This window comes from Meles meles, chromosome 14 (assembly GCF_922984935.1).
Source record: "Meles meles chromosome 14, mMelMel3.1 paternal haplotype, whole genome shotgun sequence".
Lineage (NCBI taxonomy): Eukaryota > Metazoa > Chordata > Mammalia > Carnivora > Mustelidae > Meles > Meles meles.
In genome coordinates, this window is record NC_060079.1 from 72,561,799 (window position 1) to 72,585,970 (window position 24,172).

Genomic DNA, 24,172 nt, shown 5'->3' on the forward strand with positions numbered 1-24,172 from the left:
ATCTTTAGATTTGATATTTACTTATTAATAGCTTTATTGATGATCTTCTTCTCCTTTAAAATTTTCTTTTTAGGGGTACCTGAGTGGCTCAGTGGGTTAAAGCCTCTGCCTTCGGCATGGGTCGTGATCCTGGGGTCCTGGGATCTGCTTAGTGGGGAGACTGCTTCCTCCTCTCTCTCTCTGCCTGCCTCTCTGCCTACTTGTGATCTCTGTCTGTCAAATAAATAAATAAAATCTTTTAAAAAAAAACTTTTACTGCTTTAGAACATCCTTGAACAGTTTCTCTGAAGATGATTGACCTGCCATTTTCCAAATGAGAAGCTCAGGCTTACAATATCCCTTCCTTTGGGAAGATACACCAAGGTATCTTACCTGTTCTACCAAAAGAGGGCATGTACTATTTATTGAAACTTGACTCCATCATCAGCTCTTTGAAGGAATAAGTGGCTTGTATAGGAGAGGACAGAGCTGGAATCATTACTATTTGTTTCGCAGACAGCTGTTGGGTCCCCCAAAATTGGGTACCCCACTAATGGGTCAGTGATTAAAGGAGCGAGACTGATACAAAGCGAAGGTCAAGCAAAGCTTTATTTCGCCTCAAGCATCAGGAACCAGACCGACCATCAAACAGACCCGTCAGGGTCGCCCCTTACAGAGGATGACCCCTCCCTGCTTCCCAGACTAACTTTTATAGAGCAAAGGCCACGTGGTCTGCCTGGCCACACACAGGTGGCTAATTGAATTACAATTCACCCCACAGTAGCCATGGAAACTAGCCCATCACCTTGGTAGCTGGGAGACAGTATGCGCCCCCACTGATTGAATGTCTCCACCTGGCCTTACCCACCCTTGTACTTGGACTTTGTTACCTGGGACTGGTTTCCGGGACTTGCCTCTAAGCAAGTCCCCCTGCGGGGGGATGGGGGGAGGGGGGAGGGGGGAGGGAGGGGCCAAAGTCAATCCAAGTTTTACAACAAAATGACAGTTCAACCAGGGTGGGGCTGCTTTGGCTGAATAGGCCCTTACACAGCAGGCCCTGAACTTCATCTACTCCAAAGCTTAGAAAGATCTAGAAGTGTGAAGGTTACACTCACTACCATGCAGTTTGACCCTCATTGTTCCTCTCATTTAAGGGCATCCTTGTGGCTAATCTACCTTGTGGAACTCAGAACCACCTCCTCCCCCTGAATGCCCAAGTGCTCTGCCTCACATGGTTGGTGAGGGCGGTGGGGAGACCCTCTCCACAGGAGGAGAACCTTTGGAATAATCAAGGAAGAAAGCCATTTGAGCACAAAGCTTTTTTTTCTTCCACAGTGTTGAAAGAATTGTCAAAAGGCCACTTCTGTCATAATTAAGGTTCTTCAAAATACCAAGATATTTGTTTTTTTTTTTTTTTTTTTTTAAAGATTTTATTTACTTATTTGACAGAGAGAGATCACAAGTAGGCAGAGAGGCAGGCAGAGAGAGTGAGAGGGAAGCAGGCTCCTTGCCGAGCAGAGACCCCGATGCGGGACTTGATCCCAGGACCCTGAGATCATGACCTGAGCCGAAGGCAGCGGCTTAAACCACTGAGCCACCCAGGCGCCCCAAGATATTTGTTTTGAATACTCCTTCTTTCATTCCATCACTACAAAGCCCTGTACTGTGATGAGAATATGATGCCCCACACAGGCCATAGACTAGAGACAGAGCAGCTCTGCTCTCAATCCCTGCTTAGGCCTATTTTAGACCCTCTCTAAAAGACACTTCAAATCTGGAGAGATTGCACTGATAAGATATTTTTAGCACTGTATTCAAAGAATAGGAAGAAAGAATGTAAGTGTCATAGGAAAAGAATCTGGACTTAAATCTGTATCCTCTTCAAGAATTCTTTCCGAGGCTCGTTGGATTGCTTCCTGAAATATTTATATGAGCAAATATCTTGACTTACCATAAAGAAAGTCTGGGATGACATAGTCAAACAAACTTGTCTCTAAAAGAAGATAAAAGCTCCCAATGGAAACTGAGGTGGCCAGCTGCCATTCAACATTTAGATCTGTTAACAGCAGTAAGTAAATATTAGTGAAAGCAATTTTTTCATTGACTCCAAGAACTGGGTAAATACATGATCATGGAAATAATTCTCCAAAGAGCAGAGTTAAAAATGTGTGTTGTAAAGACAGAGGGCAACTATTTCACGGGGTCCTTGAAGTGGGAACAAGCCTCTGAGGTTCTCCAAGAAATTCACTTTTCCTTTTCTACACTTAGCTGGCTTTTTTTTAAATAGCTTTATTAAAGTATGGTCAATATACAATAATCTACACATATTTAATGTATATAGTTTGATGAGTTTGAACATATGTATATTCCCATGAAACCATCACCACAATCAAGGTAACAGACATATCCAATGCTTCCAAAGTTGGCTTCTGTCCTTTTGGCCCTTTAGGGATTTTATTTTAATTTTATTTTATTTTTTGAAGTGCGGGAGTGAGAATACTAACCTGAGAGCTATGCTTTAAAATTTTTAAGTGCATAATACATATTGGTGACTTAGGCGTTATGTTAGACCTCAGATCTCTAGAAGTATTTGCATAACTGAAACTTTAGACCAATTGAACAGCTCGTCATTTGCCCCTCTCCCTGGTCCCTGAGAACCACCATTCTAGTCCGTGCATTGAGTTTATTAGTTTAGGTACTTCCTGTAGGTGGAATCATACAGTATGTGTCCTTCTGTGACTGGCTTATGTCACTTAGCAAAATGTCCTCCAGGTTCATTCACGTTGTCACAGGTGGCTGTATTTCTTTTACTTTTAAGTCTGACTAATATTCCACATTTTCTTTTTCCATGCATCTGTCAATGACCATTTTTGGTTGTTTCTATAATTTGGCTGTTGTGGATAGTGTGACCATGACAGGGAGGGCAGATATCACTTAGAGATCCCGACTTCAATTCTTTGCGATGTATGCCGAGGAGTAGGGTTGCTGGATCATATGGTACTTACATTTTTAATTTTTTGAGGAACTTCCATGTTGTTTTCCATAGTGGTTGCACCATTGCTTTCCCCAAAACATGTATTTGGGTTTCCTTTTCTCCACATCCTTACCAACAGTTGTCTTTTTTTTTTTTTTATAATAGGCATCCTAACTGGTGTGGAGATGATGTCTCATTCTGTTTTTGCTTTGCAATTCCCAGATAATCAGTGATATTGAGCATCTTTTCACTGGCCATTTATATGTCTTCCTTGGGAAAATGTCTCTTTGGTCCTTTGCCCATTTCTAAATTGGGTTGCCTTTTTTTTTTTTTTTTTTTTTTTTTTGCTATTGACTTGTATGAGTTCCTTATATATTTTGGATAATAACCCATTAAGAGCTATATGGTTTACAAGTATCTTCTCTCATTCTTTTATTCCATAGGTTGGCTTTTCATTATGTTCATTGTTTTCATTACCAAACAAAACTTTTTAGTTTGACATAGTCCCATTTGCCCCATTTTTGTTTTTGTTGCTTGTGGTTTTGGTGTCATATACAAGAAATCATTGCCATAACCAATGTTAAAGAACATTTTTCCCTATATTTTCTCCTAGTATTTTTGTAGTTATGTTGAAATCTTTAATCCATTTTGAGTTGAGTTCTATGTATGATGTAAAATAAAGGTCTAATTTCATTCATTTCCATTTGAATATCCAGTTTTTCCAACACCATTTCATAAAGATACCACCCTCTTCCACTGCTTATTCTTGGCACTCTTGCCCAAGATCCATTGACTGTATATGTGTGGGTTTATTTCTGGGCTTTCTGTTATGTCCCATTAATTTTGTGTCTATTTTTATGTCAGCACCATATGTACCTATTCTATTAGTATAGCTTTGTAATACAATTTGAAATAATTTCCAGTAGCATCAGAGAGACTAAATACTTAAGAATAAATTTAACCAAGGGGGTAAAAGATTTATACACTGAGAATTATAAAACATTGATGAAAGACATTGAAGAAGACACAAATGAATGGGAAAATATCTCATATTAATGCATCGGGGAAATCAATAGTGTTAAAATGTCCATGCTACCTCTGCCCCCAAAATCCGCAGAACCAATGCAACCCCTATCAAAATTTTTACAGCATTTTTCATAAAAAAAGAAAAAGCAATCCTAACATTGATGTGGAATCACAAAAACCTGAATAGATAAAGCAGTTTTGAAGAAGAAAAACAAAACCGTAGTCATCACACTTCCTGATTTCATTCTGCATCCTTTAATTGGAGAGCTGTATCCATTTATGTTCAGAAGAATTATTGCTAGGTAAGGACTTACTATTACCATTCTGCTAGTTTTTTTTCTGTTTGATTTGTGGTTCTTTCATCCCTCCCTCTTTTCCTCTCCTGACATCTTCCTTTGTGATTTGTTGACATTTTTCATGTAGTGGTATTCTTTGATTTCTTTCTCTCTTTTTCTTGCGTATATCTACTATAGGTTTTTTTCTTTGTAGTTACCATAAAGCTTACATAAAACATCTCATAGTTACAACTGTTTATTTTAAGCTGGTAACAACTTCAATCACATACAAAATCCCTACATGTTGGCCCTTCCCCTTGATGTCACACTTATACCCTTTTTAAAATTTTTATTAATTTTTTTAAATTTATGTTCAGTGTTCCAGAATTCATTGTTTATGCACCACATCCAGTGCTCCATGAAATACGTGCCCTTCTTAATACCCACCACCAGGCTCACCCAGCCCCCCAACTCCCTCCCCTCCAAAACCCTCAGTTTGTCTCTCAGAGTCCACAGTCTCTCATGGTTTGTCTCCCCCTCCAATTTCCCACTACTGCCTTCTCCTCTCCATCTCCCCATGTTCTCCATGTTATTCCTTATGCTCCACAAGTAAGTGAAACCATATGAAAATTGACTTTCTCTGCTTGACTTATTTCACTCAGCATAATCTCCTCCAGTCCTGTGCATGTTGATACAAAAGATGGGTATTCATCCCTTCTGATGGAGGCATAATAGGCCATAGTATACATGGACCATATCTTCTTTATCCATTCATCTGTTGAAGGGCATCTTGGTTATACCCTTTTTTTTTTAAGTTGAAGTATTGATGTCATACTTACATCTTTTTGTTATGTTATTGATGTCATATTTGCATCTTTTTAAAAAATATAGTTCAAACACAGTGTCACATTCGTTTCAGGTGTACAGCATAGTGATTCAGCAAGTCTGTACATTATACTCTGTTCACCACAAGCCTAACCACCATCTGTCACCATAAGACACTATTATATTACCATTGACTGTATTCCTTATGCTGTCCCTTTTAGACCCTATACTTAAATCTTTCATAGTGTATATCCACTGGAAATTTTCTGTATTTGTGGTTATTCTTAATACTTTTATCTTTTAATTTTTATATTAGAGTTGAAAATGGGCTACATACCTCCATTATAGTATTTTGTATGTATCTGTATATTTGCCTTTATCAGTGAGGGTGATCTAAAGAGGAAATTGAAACAAAGATGGCCAACAAAGAAATGAAAACTGGTACAAATGTAAGTGAAATTTAAATCAAACAAAAAGGAATTATAGAAGCAAAAGCTAGACTCAGGAAAGTTGGCTCTGCTTCCACTTGAGAGACTCTGAATGTGCAGCAAAAGGAACTTACTGAAAGTGAACTTATCAGCATAAATGAGCAAAATGGTTGTAATGAAAAGATAAACGTGTCCCAGAGGAAGAAGAGCTGGTGAAAAAACTTCACGTGAAAGGATTTCTCAGAGGTGTTTCATGACACTGAAGGCACAAAGAACACAATGTTGAAAGCAGATCCAAGCTTAGAAAGGAGGATGACAATTCAACAAGGCGTAGGAGAGGCTTGCTTACTCCATGTTCTAAGTTCCACAACGAGAAGAAAGTAAGCACTCTTCAAACTACTCTTGATACATTTTTTTACAAAGAAAACACTTCCAGTCTCAATGTTTCTGACGTTTTACAACTGACATAAGGGAGTTCTTAATGTTTCAACATAAAATTTTAAAGACCAAGGAACAATCATGATTTTGTTTTTCCTATTGATTATTCAAATCACTGTGCATGGTTTCAGCAGCTATCTGCAAAGGGAGGACCACCTGTCTTCAAAGGAATTTCAAATGCTAGTGAGTGAACAGTAAATGTGCTTCAACTATAAAACCCAAACTGAGATGATTCAAAATCTTGGACATTTTTTTTCAATGTATGTTAAGGAAAAGGCTTGAGGCTCTTCAGCTGGCTTATGAGTCCCACGGGGAAAAGTTAATGGCATGAAAACAGAAAGGCACAAGAAGAGGACTAGTTCTGGAGAACCAAGAACCCGAACTAAATATTAGTTATTAGTTCTTTTGCTCTTCTCTTCTCCAGTCTTGAGCATACATGCACTGATGCTTTCGCCTCATCTGTAAAATGAGGACAGTAAAACTCATAGTACAGGATAGCTCTGAGTATAAAAAAAAAATGTGGGCATATACACATGAAAAACTGTGGTGCATAGAGCTTAACAGGTACCAGGGACCACAAACTGTTGCCATATTTTCTATAACCGCAAAAAGAGTCGAAACATAAGTTAGAAAAATAAACCTCCAGAGAAGGTGGCAGAGGGCTGTCCCACCCAACAAGGACAGGAAGCTGTCATTTATCACAGGCTCAGTCAATGTCAGGGACCTGACAGTACAACAATACAACAGCATAGCAAGGTGAGTCAGAGAACACATCTAAAGGCAGCTTGTTTCGATGACTCTGAACTTTCTCCTACAGAACATTGCCAGCTCTGGGTGATTATGGTTAGGCCAGTTGCTAAATAATCTATGGGACATCTTGGATTTTCTAATAAAAATTACAGGTATTTATGGGGTGCCTGGATGGCTCAGTGGATTAAGCATTCGCCCCTTGGTATCAGCTCAGGACGTGAACTCAGGGTCATGAGATTGAGCCCCACATCTGTCTCCATTCTCAATGCAGCTTCTGCTTGTCCCTCTCCCTCTGCCCTTCCCCCTGCTCCCTCTCTTTCTTTCTCTCTCTCTCCTTCAAATAAATAAATAATTTTTTTAAAATTATAGTTATCCCAGGAAAAAAGTTTAAACGCTACAGTTTCTGTTCACATCTAATTATTTTCCTGATTCCACAGTCATAGAAAATGCACCTTAGCTTCTCTGCTTCTCATTGTGTTTGAATACACTACAAAGAGAATCAAATTTTAATAACTAGTATTGTTATATGTTTACATATAATGAGGCTATCTCCATGTTCGCACAGATGGTCTAGAATAACTAAACATCATTACCACCAGTTCTTGTAAATGTGGAGCATCTCTACTAGTTTCTTTGATCTGTATCAATGAAATATTGTTATTTTGATAGTCATTTTTAAAAGAAACTTTGTGCTATACTAGAAATTTGCTAGAATCATAAGTTTTTCGTGTTTCTTTCAGAGGTGAGTGGGGAGAAAGGTTTTGATGGTGCAAATGTCCTCTCCTAGAGGTTGAATACACAGATTCGGGTAGACCATCATCTGGTTTAGCTGGGATCTAAGAGTTGAGCGGATAAAGAATCAGCCTTAGAAAGAGCCCTGGCTCTGCTTATCTCTTCTTCTCATCTCCCGTCATTCCTCCACACATTTTTCCTCTAACTTTCCTGAGTTAACAGTCTATGTGCCTAAGATATCCTGTTCTGACTTGTCTCTGTACCTCAAAGTGATGTAATAGTCCAAGAAAAAGGTGTGGCAGCCATGGTCAGAGCAGAGTGGATGGACAGTATGATTCCTAGAGAAGTTAAAGACCCAGAAGAGCAGATCCTGGTACCTTGTGCTCCCCACCTAAGTATTTCACAATGACATAAAGACCCTTTGCTGTCTGCCCCTCCAACCAACTGCCTATCATCATCTCCCACAGCCATAGGAGCTGCGAACTTCAGGCACCCTCTGTGCCCTACAGATTGCTGCTTGTTCTATATCTGCCTCCAGGTGACTCTTCTTGCCTGTGCTTTCCTGTCCCATCTTGCCTCCTTCGATTCCCCGAGCAAATGTTGCCATAGATGAACTTTCCTAAGAGAACTAAGCACTTTTGCCTCCTTGTTCAAAATACTCTTTAATTAGTTCAGTTATGAGGTAACTGGGTAAAAAGAACCATATTATTTTGTCGTTGGCACCAGATTTCCCATTAGGGAAAGAACCATTTTTATTTAGAAAAATACACGGAAAAGCTGCAGCTAACAGAAAATAAGGCCTTAGGAGAAAATAGGAATGACACAGAGACAGATGAAAAAACTGTGACCCACAGAAAGCAATACGGAGCTGGGAGAGAAGCGAGGGCAGAGAGGTTGGGGGATGGGCTGAAGACATCAAGAGGATGGGGTAGAAGGTGGGAATGTACGTCACCAGACAAAGCAGGGACATTTACAAAAAGACGGATCTAATATTCAATTTAAATGCATCGACCACGAGGTCGTGAGACGCAACGCCACCTGCGGTTAGTTCCACTTACCTCCAGTGAAAACCTCCTCTGTGGCACCATGACGTGAGTGGAACTTTTGGAGTGTGAAGGAGATAGATCTGTGACCCCTCGTGTGACCAAGACTGAGAGAAAGGCACAGAGATCAGAGAAAAAAGAATTCTGAAGAAACTGGGTCACCAGAGTTGGCAAGGAGATTTTAAAAAAGAAATAGGAATAGAAATATCATCCTTCCCCCATTCCAAATCCCTGCCTGAACCATAGACCCCACGTGAACCTTACAGCAGTAATTTTCCCCACCTGTAAAATTAGAGAGAGAAACTAGATGGTCCCTCACGGCCCCTCCTGCTTTAATAGTCTATGACTCCACACTTTCCACTGAGCTTGGGGAAACGAGCACAAGTTATGTCCTATTGTAGAAAAATATTTGGTGCTCTGAATTAACTTGATTAGGCACTGGAGATGACACAATAATGACAGTCGTTTAACACCTACGTGAGGGGGGAAAAAAGCAAATTAAGAGAAGTATTCTCGTGGCACCAAACAACGGCTTGTTTGGATCCTTCCTGCAGTTTTGTAGCGTCTGTTCTAAAAATTACAAGGTGTTTTGGTATTACTACTTGAGTGCATACACAATGTGTGTCATACATTTATGTAATTATGTTATTAAAACGAAGTTTCCAGTATCCGTGGATACACACATGCCGACAGAAGCAAAAATATCAAACGCCCCATTGTCTCCAAACCCGACAACTTAAAGATGGCCAACACAGGCTGTCAAGCAGCAATTGATGTCGAGGGCTTAGGCCAATCAATTGATTGAAATGCAATTATTTGGAAAGAAAATATGAAATTGTTCCTGTTTATCTGCCAGAGGCAATTATCTGATTGTGTTTAAGTAACTGCAGTCCGAGAGAGCTATCACCTAGAAGAACAAGCATGGGTTTGTCAGTCCTACCCTATTTCGATGAGGACAGGTCATCTGTTTTGCAACGGAGACACTGACACAAGAGAGAAGACACTGTTGTAGTTTCTCAACTGAGCAGATATTGATATTATTAAGTCAATTCGCCATTAGTCATATTTTGACGGGATATGGACAGAACCAATGGGGTCCTGTACAGAGCTCCTTAGGAGCCGTTAGAAAGTATTTGGCACTGGGAGTAGAAGTCAAGCCCGCAGAATCTGGAAACAGCCCGAGTTCAAGTGCAGACTCTAGCCTAGCATCTGTTGGTTGGATGATCTTAGTTGTTATCCATACTTAAGTTTGTTCTCCTGTAAAACCGTGCTCTACCTAATAGCTCCTAAGTCTTGGGTTTGTAGTTGGGATTCAGTGAATGAAGACAGGAGTATTGGACAGCGATACTCAGTGTATAGCAAGTGTTATAAATGTAAGTTGTCATTTTGGTTTGAAGATTTTGTCATGAAGAGAGATTTAGAAAGAGTACTAACTAGGAAAGATAAGCAGGTGTTCTTTGTTATACTCTTGGGGTAAAAATAAAGGATTTAAAGACAATATGATGTAATGGTAAGGTGGATACCAGTCACCTGGGTCAAATAGAGGGGAAGGAAGCTACTGTGTATTTCTTGCCTACTTGATTCCAGGCACTGGGCTAGGCACACTACCTGCGGCAACTTACACCAGTTTTCTAAAATTCCTAGAAATAGTTATTATGATCTCTGCCTTACAGGTGAAAGGATGGAGGGCTCACCTCCTAGTAAAAAGGGCAGTCTCGATCAGAATCAGGTCTGTAGATTCCAGCCCTATGGTCTTGGCACTGTAGGGTGGCACCGTTCCCTGACAGCACAGACGTTGCAACCATTAAAGTCAACTGTCTGAAGCAGAAGTCTTTAAACTCTTTGGTCTTCAGGACCACTCTCAACTCATAAAAAATGTTCTGAGGACTTCAAAGAACTCTGATGCATGTGGATTATATCTATCCATGTGATATTAGATATTAAAGCAAAAAAAAGTTTTTCATGTATTTATTAACTTAATAATGACAATAAACCCATCACATGTTAACATAAATAATGCATATTTCTGAAAGATAACTATATTGAGCAAAGTAGAAAATATTTGTGAAAAGGGGAGCACTGTTTTATAGTTTTTGAAACCTCTTTAATGTCTAAAGAACTATCTGAAAGAAATGATTAGAAAATTTCAGGGGATGCTCAAATAAATGTAGTGAGAAAAATGCCTAAATTCATATGATTGGACTAAATAGAAAACCTATATTTTAAAGTCTTCTATCTCTGTGGGGAGAAGTGTGGGAACAGGCGGACTAAGCCAATACAGTGGCTCATGGCATTCCTTCAGTATTTTCTGGTTGAGAAGTTCCATTAGGTTCGATCAAAGTCATAAAGTTTTAAATTAAGCTCTACTTAAATATGACTAATGGGAGGGAAACTTACCTTCAGAGAAAACTCCAACACTGTGTGGTATCTCTTTTATGACAGTTTCTGGACTGCTTGGCTAGAGCAAATTGTCTACAGTCATAAGTATGAGGAAAAGTCTGGAAGAGGAAGATGTGGGAATAAGATAATGCAGGAGATGAGACACGCTGAGTTGGTGACACCAGTTGTCTGAACTTGGTTTAGGACGGCCCCAAACTATTCCTTCCAGGTAACTAGGAATCTAACCACTTCTGGCGTGTTCTAATATGACTAACATTGTTGAGATCTGTATCATTAGAATTAACTATTTGAGACACCACTGCATATTTTAAAATACACAATCAGGATAAAACCGTGTACAGATATGGGTATATATTTACTGCTCACTCTTCTATAAAGGCATTCTTTTTAACCTGTGCAAGGGTCCATCAGTTGGTACAGAACACGTGAACTCCAAGGGTTTACAGGTTCTACCTTTCATTCACACAAGTGCTAATAGACAACAAAGTATTAAAATGTAATGTAATATAATAATAGAAAATAAAAATGTTAGCAAAGCGTATTTATTCATTAGAGAAACAGTCTGGCCAGTGGTTAAAACTGTAGAGCCTGAGATAGATTCCTTGAGGTCAATACCATTTCCACTGTTTCTTGCTCCCGTGACCTTGAGCGAGTTTCCTAATCTCTGTGCTTCAGTGCCATCCATAAAATGGGGATAATAACAGTAATTTCTAATTTGTAGGGTCATTGTAAGGACTAAATGAGTTAATATATGTAAAATGCTTACAACTAAGCCCTCTAAAGAATTTGCTGTCATCATCGTAATCATTACCATCATCGTTGTTCTATAGTCTAATGGTTCCTCTTAAGGCTGACTTGAAATGTCTCCACTGTTGTATATACCAAGCGAGCACGCAGTAAAGACAGAAGCGTATGGGCTGCCTTTTCAGGAGAAAACGTAATCCTCAAAACTTCTGCTCACTCGGGATGTTTCAGACACTCAAGGCAATTTCAGATGAGATTCCACTGAATTCTTTGGTCTGGAAACTGTACCTGTCACTAGAGATGAGAGTCTCTTCCAAAAGCTTCTCTCCACTTCATCCATATTTCCATCCCTAAAGATAAGACAAAAGATAAGAGCCGTCTCCAGGTTGAAATATTATCGACATATGCTCTGTCATAACATGTTATCTCCTTTTGTCTCATTTTTCATTCTCCTTTTCCTTTCCATTCTGCCACAAGCTCTATGTAACCAAATAACTCACAAGATAACTTTTTATTCTTCCTTGACAATTTCTCCTTTGACTTCCTCTTCCCTGCAGATTTAAAACAAATGATTATCTGTTGGAATAAGCCAAACTTCCCCCAGCCTCTTCTCTCCAGTCCACATCCTCTGCCTCCTTCTTCCCCAGGCAGGTGCAGCCTCAGGGCACAACCCCGTCTTCCTGATGCACCCATGCTTCTTAAGAGATTGCAGCCACTTTGGAAAACAGTGTGGAGGTTCCTCAAACAATTAAAAATAGAGGTACCCTATGATCCAGCAGTTGCACTACTGAGTATTTACCCCAAAGATGCAGATGTAGTAGAAAGAAGGGCCATCAGTACCTCAATGTTCATAGTGGCAACGTCCATAATGGCCAAACTGTGGAAAGAGCTGAGATGCCCTTCAGCAGATGAATGGATAAAGAAGATGTGGTCCATATACACAATGAAATATTACTCAGCCATCAGAAAGGATGAATACCAGCTTCTGCATCAGTGTGGATGGGACTGGAGGAGATTATGCTGAGTGAAATCAGTCAAGCAGAGAAGTCAATTACCATTATGATTTCACTTACTTGTGGAACATAAGAAATAGCATGGAGGACATTAGGAGAAGGAAGGGAAAATGAAGGGAGGGAAATCAGAGGGAGAGATGAATCATGAGAGACTGTGGACTCTGAGAAACAAACTGAGGGTTTTGGAGGGGAGGGGGATGGGGGATGGTTTGGCCCAGTGATGGGTATTAAAGGAGAACACGTATTTCATGGAGCACTGGGTGTTCTATGCAAACGATGAATCATGGAACATGACATTAAAAACAAATGATGTACTGTATGGTGACTAACATAACATAGTAAAAAATAATAAAATAAAATAAAGTATAAAAATCATATGAGTTTTAAGAGAAAAAAAGATTTTCAAGGAAAAAAAAAAGTTTGCTTATAGCTCACACTGATTTCAGCACCCTTGGAATATTTTGTACTTCAGCAGACACAGAAGGAATGTAGTTGGCAAATGAAGTCATAGCATGGTTTAGAAATTCATTTTTATTACCAAGCAGAATTCCAAAGCTGACATGCATTTCTTACATCCTGAAGACCCACAGACCCAAGATGAACACCACAACCGCCTCCAATCACTCCCACCAGCATCAGTGCGAAGAAGGACCACAAACCAACCAGAGGAAGGATTAGCCTAGCTCGATGATCATTGCTTTACATCCCAGGGAGTTCAGTGCACAATCAGATCCCGACAACAGATGATCCTACTGTTCCCCCCCCCCCCCCCCCCCACAAATCTCCATACACTAGACCTCCACCTCTTATGGTTCAGGGGTCTCTTGGAAGCTTCCAAGCACAGTGAATTAGGAAAGTGTTGGTTTTGCAAACCAAGAGTACTGCAATGTTTAATTGCCACTTTCTGGAGGAAAACCACTGATATCTACAAGCTAATCTAAATTGTAAGGTAGGTTAGAAATTGTTTCACATCAGTGGGAAAATGCGCCCATGTACCAATTTTGTCTATTTAATTCACATTCCAAAAGGAGGATCGTATTTTATAGAAAGAGATTGTATTTTTAAAATGCATCCTCACTTTGCCTTTCCCAGCTGTCTTTGGCTAAGACAGCATTTTAAGCTTTTCATTTTTTTCGGATATTGAGGGTTTTCTCTAAGGCACTTTTATTTCTAATAAGGTTTTTTTATGCCCTCTAGTGGTTATTTTGTTTCTGGCGTTTGAGGCAAAGTAATGTGCAATTAGGGAGCAAAATTTCGCCTGAGGGGGATAAAGGAGAGCCTGCTGTGCTCGTAGTATTTGAAATGATTTGGGGAGCGCCTTCAGAGAGAGGAAAATTCTAGAATGGCTTCACCTCACGTTCCACAAAGACAGGCACAAACTTCCAATTTATTTTTTCCAACCTCTTTTTCTGTGCTCCCCAACACAGGGCCGTGTAAAATTCTGCCTCTTTTAGACTGCATTTGATAGTTTATTATAAGAATTGGTTATTTCAGTTTGAAAGTTGACAGGGAAGAGCCTATTTCTGTCCTTAAAGCCTGGCTGCTGGAGAAAAAGCTCTAAATTTCACTCCTCTGAGAAATGGAAAATGAATTGTGTGCATCTTTAAGACCGCTGAGTACAGCCATATGGCATTTCTTGGGGCCCTTTTCCTCGTTTTCAAGTCCGGCGCATGAGGTGGGAACCAGGTTATCCTCCTGCCCCGGCCTTCCGAAAGCACAATGATTTGAAAAATCCAATCTGAGATGTAACATCTGTGGCTGTGTGGTCGGAGGCAGATTTGTTTGCTAGAGCCTCCAGGCCCTCGGAGCGCCTTCTGTAAATTTTGATCTCTCGTAATTATTGGAAATGACACCAACTCTTCTTAATTAACCCCGCTGACATCAACAGAAGGTGCGCTGACTCCGTGAGTTTCGTGCAGGGGGCTGTGCGTTGGGATGGAAAAGATTCCATCGCTGGGCTCTCTCCTCCTGTGGTCCCCAGGACTCAGAAGACTGAAAAGATGGGGTGGATTTGTTGAGGCTGGCATTTCACGGGGATCTGAGGAAATGCTAGCCATTGCTTATCCAGCGATAGAAGAAAGGGCCACTTTTAAACAGGTGGACTGGGAAGAGGCAGTGTGAGATATCACACATGTGTCCAGTGTAACCGACCACCATCTTTTCCATAATTCTTCCATTGCATTTGCAAGAGTCCTTGATGGACTTGTGGTCAGTGTTTATATTGTGAAATAGATCTCTGGCTTCTCTCTCTGTCTCTGTCTCTCTCTCTCACACACACACATACACACAGTTTACTACTGAACAATAAGAAAACAAGGACCCCCCCCCCCCCATACCTGCTTCCTTTATGAGGAATGGCAATCTGTGTTTACAAATTAGCATATGAATTGTTTCTCTTGTAAGAGAATTCCCTTTGCTTCATCTCCTCACTGATACCTTGTGTTGTCCAACTTTCAAACCCTTAACCAGTCTGCTGGAATTGAAATGGCCACCCTCTGCTGTCCAATTTTGCATTTCCCTGAATTCCAGTGAGTTGAAGCTGCTTTCTATCTCTCTGTCGGCCATTCACGCTACTTTTGGGAAATTGCTCTGTATTTTTACTTATTGCTTCTACTGAATTATCTCTTTTGTTCACTTGTAAGGACTTTTTTTTTTAAGATTTTATTTATTTATTTGACAGAGAGAGACCACAAGCAGGCAGAGAGGCAAGCAGAGAGAGTGAGAGGGAAGCAGGCTCCCCGTCGAGCAGAGAGCCCGACGCGGGACTCGATCCCAGGACCCCGAGACCACGACCCGAGCCGAAGGCAGTGGCCCAAACCACTGAGCCACCCAGGCGCCCCTGTAAGGACTTTTTTGGTGTATTCTGGATATGTAGGGTCAGCTGTTTCTACAGCAAATATCTTCTAAGACTGCCTTTCAATACATTTGAGACCTGTCTTTTGCTCTCTTTATGGTGTGTTTTGATGAATAGAAGCTCTTCATTTTTTATGTGTTGAATTTATCCATTTATTTATGGGTTGTAACTCTTGTGGCTTTTTTAAAGATCCTTTCTTTTTCAGATTTTTAAAGACAGACTCCTTTGTCTTCTGAAGTGTTACTGTATTATCTTTCATATTTGTGGCAAGGAAATGTGATTGTCTGCAGGATCCCCTACATCATGCCCCTCTCCCCTTTCTGAGGATAGTTACTGTGGGGAAGTAGCTTCTTAGTCAGCAATTAGTTAATTCATCTTTGCGTGGAGATGGAATTTAATGACTCTCTTTTCCTAACAAAAGATATTTTTTTCCATCAAGGCCATCTTCTTTTTTTTTTTTAATTCGTTTTCTTTTTCCTTCTTTCCTCTTTTCCCCCCTCACCTCCTAATACACACTTTTTTTTAAAGTAAAGGGAATACCATGATGTTGCTCTAGCCTGTAGACACAACCCCAGGGCCTGCTGTAAAACCATGGTAGAAGGGAGAGCGGGAACTGTTGTAGTTGGTGGTCCAGCATGGACTCAGGCTCATGGGAAACCCTGGTCCATTGGTTCGTTTTGGGATAACCCTGATTTGTCTTCCTCTAAATAGGGACTCATCTAAGGCCGAGGAAGTCCTCACTGACTCTTTGTCTGAGAACTCTACATACGCAAACCCTTCAGGATGGCCACTAGACCTGTCACAGAGTAAGGTAACGTGGTTGATTGAACCACAGCCACGAACGAGTGCTTCTGGCCCTTCTGCTGTTGCATCATAGTCCGCTTTGCCAACAGAGATGGAACAGGCAGCAGCCTCCATCTTCTCTTCACTGGACATGATCGCTGGGCCAGCATTGCCTAGAGGTGGACTCATATTCATCTGTTTCTCTACCTCGTTCTGTAGCTCCTTTAGCTTCTCCGATTCTTCCCCCACCTCCCTAACTTGAGCTTTGACCACTAAAACTCTGGGTCCTCAATGGTTCCTTCCCCCCCAGGTCACCCTCAAACAGTCCCAGTTCCTCCTCCTCCTTTTGACCCCGGGATATGTAGAGAAGTGATGTAACACTAATAGAAGTTGTGTGTGCCTTCTCTTTTTCCTCATCCACAAAGATTCAAGGAGTCTGCTCTACTGGGATTTGGTGAAGCTGCAGATGGAAGGAACAAAGATGCTTGAATCCCTGCACGCAGGTAAATAGCCTGCCAGCCGGGAACACCCATGCTGGGCAGTCAGTTGAGCAAGAATAGGATTTGTGTTGTATTAACCACTACATTTGTTTCATCAGCCATCATTACCCTAACCAGGATGGAAATTGGCATCTTGAAGTTGAAAACCCCCTTAACAAATTGTGAGATTTGTAGCATTGATCTGTTATAGGTGGGTGGGAGGCAGTGAGGAAATCCGTAAGTCAAGACAGAAATACAGAGTTCCCTTTCATGGTAGCATAAAGCTTTACCTGCTGTAATTTTGAAAGTGTATCTGGTGCCTAGGAGATGTGTAGATCTGCAAGCAGTAGTTGGAAGGAGCTAGAAAAATGTTAGTGTGTTCGTTTCTGTTCACTGTTTATAGCAAAGTATAAAAAAGAAGATGTATCCCAGCAAGTAGTGGCAAGCTCAAGAGCAGAGATGGAAAGTTATGGAAAAAGCCTAGAAACTGGGGCTTGGCAAAACTGTTTCTGCACTCTAAGCCAGGATTAAAAGTTTGAAAGAGGGGTGCTTGGGTGGCTCAGTTGGTTAAACATCTGACTACTGGTTTTGGCTCAGGTCATGATCTCATAGGTTGTGAGACAGAGTCCCAAGTCGGACTCCTGGCTCAGTGCAGGGTCTGCATGAGATTCTCTCCCTCTGCCCCTCCCCCTGCTCTCATTCTTTCTCTCTCAAATAAATAAATATATCTTTTTTTTTAAGTTAGAATAAAAAGGATTTTGAACAACAAAGTTCCAACAGGAATTCTTAATTACACAAATGGGTTAAGGCCTGTGGCAAAGATTGCATTAAGGTTATTTCTTTTCAACTCAAGGTTATTTTATAACATAACCCCAAGATACCTGTCATTGCATTGAGAGAGTCAACCATGGGAGGTGGAGCGCAGAAAGCAAAGATACGTATCAGGTAATTCGATCCAGGGTAGAATTAATATGGTTATCCATACATGGGATTTACTGGAAGCAAATAGATAAGGAATCTAGTAAGTATCTCTGGGAATTCTCTTGCTAAATAAACTGAAGTCTGATTTTAAAAAAGCCTGCGACTATAATGTAGCTCTCATGCCTCCAAACTTGCCCCTGTAGGAAGTTGGCAGTGAAAACAACTTCCTCAAGGAGAATGTATGCCTCCAGCCCATTTCAGATGGGGCCTTAGGGCAGTGGTTCTCCCAAAGTGTGGTCCCCAAACCAACAGCTTCACCATCACCCAGGAAACTGTTAGAAATGTAAATCGCCCAGACTCACTGAATCAAAAATTATAGGGATGGTGCCTAGCAATTTGTGCTGCAGTAAGCCCTCCAAGGGATTCTGATGCTTACTAAAGCTTGAAAGCCTTGCCTCAGAGAAGAAACAATCAGGAAATACGTGCTGGACAGCAGGGAGTGGTGGAAAGGAAGTTTCTTCTAGAGAACAGAATTGAGCCTAATCAAGGTAAAGAACACCACAGCCAAGGGAAAAGAGGCTTCCCAATGACTGCATGGCAGGATTCCAACATTCCCATGATGATTGTCTTCTTTCCTTTCCTTTTTCTGAAGGAGCTTTTACACTGATATTATCTTTAATTTATTCTGTTTCTCTGTATTGGAGTGGGATGGTTGCCAGATAACTAGTCTTTTAATTCCTAAATAGCCAGATAATGAGGATCTACAGCTAGACCAGTTACTGCTGATGGAATGTGAGGAAAGTGGTTAAGAAGAAACCTCCCAGTCCCTGGGCAGTGGAGGCCTCATGAAATGAAAAGCTGTTGGGTCCCTGACTCACTGTGTAGACACAAGCGATCTTCTGACCAAAAACATCCACACTGATTTTTTTTTTTAGTGTGTAATAAAGTTCTATTGTTTCAAGACAATTTCTAGTCCTACTTATTTCATTGTTATAAGTATGTTGCATTTTTTTATTTTTCCATAAGTTAATACGTTGCTTTATGTCTTAGATACGTTTCTTTAAAAGAACGTACATTATATTCAATTAAAGTGTAGTCTGAAAGTCCTATTATTTTTAACTGGGATATTTAGTCTTTTCACATTTATTGTAATTACTGACATATTTGTATTGATTTTTCCACCTTATTTTATGGCTTCTGTTTATCCCACATTTCTGCTTCTTTTTCTCTCTTCTTTCTTGACTTCATTTGGATAGATTGATATTTACTTATTTACTTACTGGCTGGCTGACGTCCTTATCTTTTATAATTCCCAGGTGAACAGAATTGGGATCATTGCAATCCTTGCTTTATGACAGATTTTCATCACTGTGTGTGTGTGTGTGTGTGTGTGTGTGTGTGTGTGTGTGTGTGTTTAGAGGGTGGGGAAGGGCAGAAGGATAGTGAGAGAGAGAATCTTAAGCAAGCTCCATGCCCAATGCAAAGCCCAACATGAGGCTTAATGCAGGGCCTGATCTCATAGCCCTGAGATCATGACCTGAGCCAAAATCAAGAGTTGGTTGCTTAACCCACTGAGCCAACCAGACACCCCTTCATCACTGTTCTATGCAAAACCTTCCTCTGTGTGATCCATTTGTTCACTTGTCAAGCAATACAAAAAACAATTATGACCTAATTGCACAACTGTTTTTGCTTTTTCCCTGTTCTTTCACATCTCCTTCAGAATATCTGCTTGTGTATTTGCAGGGCTTCTCAGACTTTGCTCCAGATCTCTTTTTTACTTTTCATTTTCTTGTTCCTTTGGGTTGAATTCTAGGTAGTTTTTTTTTTTCCTCCTATCCCATTTCCAGTTAATTAATTTTCCTTTTGCTGTGTCCAATCTCTGTTTTACCAATCCATTAATATTTTTTATTTCAACTTATGTTTGTTATTTCTAGAAGTCTGTTTTTCTAAATTTGCTCAATCATCCTATTGTCTCCTTTTCATCACTCCTCCTCTCAAAGTTTTCTTAAATTTTTTAAAAAAAATACACATTCTATCCCCTGCAGTTGTGGCCAGTGGCCTCTCCTGGTGGCCCCCGACCCAGTTCCCTGACCCACTCCCCCTGGTGGGCACCAGCCCTGCGGTGGGCGCTGGACACCGTGCGCAGGCCACCAGGGCCCACTCAGGCTTGTGCGTCCGGGGGAGGTGAAGAGTGTTTTATCGATACTCCTGCCGTGCTTCTGTGGATTTTCTCACCTCTGAGCATCACGACCTAAGAGCCAAAAAAAAAAAAAAAAAAAAAAATACACATTCTATTTTACAGCCCCTTCCTGATATTTCTCACATAGGAGACTTTTGATGGTCTGATTCTTCTATCCTCCAACTCTGATATATTTCACCCATTGTGCCCTTTTGTTGGCATTTCTTGGTTTTTTTTTTTTAATATGTTTCTCATTTTCCTTGGAAATTTTACCACTAGGAATTCTTGGAGACCTAGGTTAAAGCTGTGTCCCCTCAGAGAGGTTTCCCATATGCTCTGTCAGTTGCCTGGTGGGATTCCCCATCTGGAAATCACTTTAAATGCAATTCTCCACTTGAACTTCAATTTTAATGTGCAGATAACAACAAGTTTACATGAGGGCTTAATGCTGACTATGATTTCTCAGGGGCGATTCGTTTTCCTTCTATCCTGTGTCAAAATAAATGCAGCCTAATACACATGTGCTCCCTTCTGCTTTGTAGCCTTATTTATAATTCTTCCTAACATGGAAAGTAGAGCCCATTAACATGCAGAGTTTTGCAAGATCTCTTACTGGAATCCCTACTTTTTTGAGTTTCCTACATTTTGTCCTACCTCTTATAGTTAGAATGTATCACTCAAGACACTTTTTTTTTAAAAGATTTTATTTATTTATTTGACAGAGAGAGATCACAAGTAGATAGGCAGGCAGAGAGAGAGAGAGAGAGAGAGAGAAGCAGGCTTAACCCACTGAGCCACCCAGGCACCCTCACTCAAGACACTTTTAAGAATAAGAGTGGGTACTGTTAATAATTAGACCAGGGTAACAGACATTAACTAATGCTGTCCTCGGTAAACCAGTATATATGCTCACCCTACTCACCCCAGCTGTATCTGTTTTGGTATCTGGCTCAAAACACCAGATACTATTTGGAAAATTACAGCTTTTGCTGCTTGCTGACTTCTATTTTCTCATCTGTATAAGTATTTTTACCCTTTGTGGATTCTTTAGTTTTCTACAAACTCAGTGAGCATTTTTACGGGTGTTTATGAAAGTATTTTATTTATCCATTTTTGCTGTTTCCATCTGGAAGCTCATGCAGGAGATTTAATTTAGCATGTTATCAGCAATAACGGTCTTCTTCCTCATCTTCAAAGGCAATACACAGACTCACTTTAAGCATGAGTTTTCCATACCTGGAAACTGGTCAAATAAGAATTAGGATTATAAGCAGATATTTCTTATTCTGAGAAGGGCTCATTTTTGTTGTTGTTCCATATATCACATCTTCTCACATAATGCTGGGTGGTTGGAGAAAGCTTCTCAAAGGCTCAACGTTAGGGGAAACTGGGTGGCATAGTAGGTTGAGCGTCCAACTCTTGGTTTTGACTCAGGTCATGATGTTGGGGTCCTGGGATAGAGCCCAGCATGGGGGCCATGTTCAGGACAGAGTCTGATTGAGAATTCTATCTCCCTTGGCCCCTCCCACTCACGCTCCCTCTCTCAAATAAATAAATAAGTCTTTTTTTAAAAGACACTGAATTTTAGCAGTGCTCTTGTGAGTGATTAAAAATTGAATAGGGCCTTAACGAACCATAAGAGACTATGGACTCTGAAAAACAATCTGAGGGTTTTGAAGGGGCAAGAGTGGGAGGTTGGGGGAACCAGGTGGTGGGTAATAGGGAGGGCACGTATTGCATGCAGCACTGGGTGTTGTGCAAAAACAATGAATACTGTTACGCTGAAAAAAAAATAAATAAATTGAATAGGACCTTAACATTGGCCTTGTTTTAATTCCTAAATACAAATAATATCTGGGTTTAGAGGGGGGAAAAGCCTATTATTTGAAGTTTTAAATGGACTATGTGAATCAGAAAATGTTTTACAGGAAGGTAGTTTGCTATTTGATACAGAGAGCATCATTTGTGGTGCATATGTAGTTTTGTTTTTATTTTATTTTATTTGGCTTTCCTGGTTTAAGATTCATATATTTATAAAGTTGCCTCTGACAATGGGATAACACTAAGTATTTAATACCAAATACTGTAGTATTATTCATCTCCTAGGTGGATTTAAACAGATAAATGGGGCATTTAGCCATGTACAATTAGCGCTCTAAGACATTTCTGTGGATTTACCATTTAGAACACCCTTTAGAGTTATTGGTAAAAGAGATTTAGATAATTATATATGTTCCTGAAATAATCCCTTCAGATTGCAGTCTTCTGGACATAACTAGAATAATAATAAACTAGGACACAAAATGAACGGGATAAACATTTTGCTAAGATTTGATAAGTAAAGCAGCACAGCATAAACAACCAACCTGAAAGGTGCATAGGAATAATGCCTCTGATTTGCAAGACTGCGGCATCTTTGAAAGTGGACTTGCTCACCATGAAGGTCTCTGTCTTCAGGGGTAGCACAATGACATAAAGCTTTCCAAGATGCTGGTGTGAGTTAACCTGAATAGAGTTAAAACTGATACTGAGTCCTAAGCATGCATTCTTCCAATCTAGAAATCCTTCTACTCAACGAGCAACAATATAAATAAAGAATAAGGATTTTATGGATCTATGTTTTATTTTTTAAATGTTTGTGGAAGGTACTGTGATTACTCAAAAAAAAAACAACAAAACCCACATCCTTTAGAAACATCAAGGTAGTGTTAGTGAGCATTTCTAGAAGAAAAAAAATTGTGCTCAAGCTATGAGCATATTTTTAAATCATAGAAAGCAAATTATATGCTATTATGTAATCCCATAGCATCTACTTTTATTTCATATCTAATCATAGGACAAAAAAAGAATAAGGAAATAGAGCAACTCCAAGAAACGCAGTGGTTTAGGTGCACTCAAAAGAAATTCCACTTTCTTAAAACCTCTGAAATGTGCACCAAGTTACAAAAATCAGAGAACGCTTCACCTGCACTGAAATCAGGCAATAACTCTGGCACCCTGTGACCAGCCTCATAGACCTTCTTCTAGTTATCAAACAGTTAGAATACATTGAAAGGACATGCAAGGAGAACTCTCAACTCCCCAGAGCAAAGTACATGCCAAGTTGTGGGCCATTAATGAAGGGGATGTGGACTAACCCCACTCATCTTCCCCAGCTCAGTATCCAAGAGCTCTGTGTTGTTCTTTGAACAGTCATTCCTTTAGAACCTCCTGGTCTATGTCAAAGATGTCTCAGAGAGTATTAATTTAAAGGTGTTTTGAAATTTTCTTATGCTCGCTACAGTGTTTCTGTTTCCCAATGTGCTTTTTCCCTGTTTGTTTATTTTGGAGTCTCTGATTGTACTATAGGCTTTCATCGCTTGCCTTGTTATTTGTGGCTGTCTGCTTGTTCTGAAGAGTAAGGCACTAAGAAGTAGGGTTGACAAGCGGGTCAACTAGTGGGCAGCATCGTGGGTAAGTAGGCTGAGCTCTGCCCTGACTGTTAGCATCTAGAATTTTCTCTTCTTTTATGTAAGTCAGGAGAGTGTAGCGGTTCTGTGCATGGTCTTTGAAGTCAGGTTACCCAGGTGCATGAAGAAAGCAGAGGAAGAAAAGGGAGCCCAGCACTTCACTAGTGCTAATAAATTATATTGGTTATTGACATCTTTTCATTTCCATGGAGAAGAATGCACCAATATTCTGCTGGGAAATGGAAACATGAGTTTCCAGTATCAGGTATCAGAGCCACATGTTTCTACCAGATATATCAGACCTCGCTTTGATGCTGCCTTCAGTTTTATCTGCTGTCCCCAAGAAACTTCCTGGTCTGACCTCCCCAGATTGAAAAGCTTTGAATTCTGCTGTGGAAAAGGGTCCATCATTGGTTTGTTCAGGAGAAGAGGGAGTATCTAGAGATGCCGTTGTTTCTTATTCAAGCTTTAAATCAAGCTCCTTGCCGTCAGCCCCATTTACAACCCTCTCCAAGAAATAGCCAGTAGCTCTAACCCCGGAGAATTTTGTGGTTAGAGGGACTACATTAGCCGCCTCTGGATCCTCTGCTGGACCAGCTTTGTTTTCTTTGGGTTTCACCATTCAGCCACGGGCTTTCAGTTTCTAAATTTTCTAATATCTTTACAGTTATGTTCCTGTTGTTACATCAGTGTCGTTGGAGGGGAAGAGATAAGGGTCCCACCTCCAGGTTTAAATCAAAATCTCCCAACAGTTTAGAAGAGTGAATAGTGGAAAGGGTTCATGGGAGAGGCGGGAAACGTCCCACATGGGTGCTGCTCCCTCAGCTGGCACAGACTGTCGGGGAACGGAAGGGAGATGCTCTTGCACCGTTAACCA

General features: G+C 40.4%; 1 pseudogene; it reads right to left on the reverse strand.

The window, feature by feature from the left end:
* Positions 1–24,172, reverse strand: part of LOC123956092 — a 49,569-nt pseudogene that overhangs the window by 19,696 nt on the left and 5,701 nt on the right.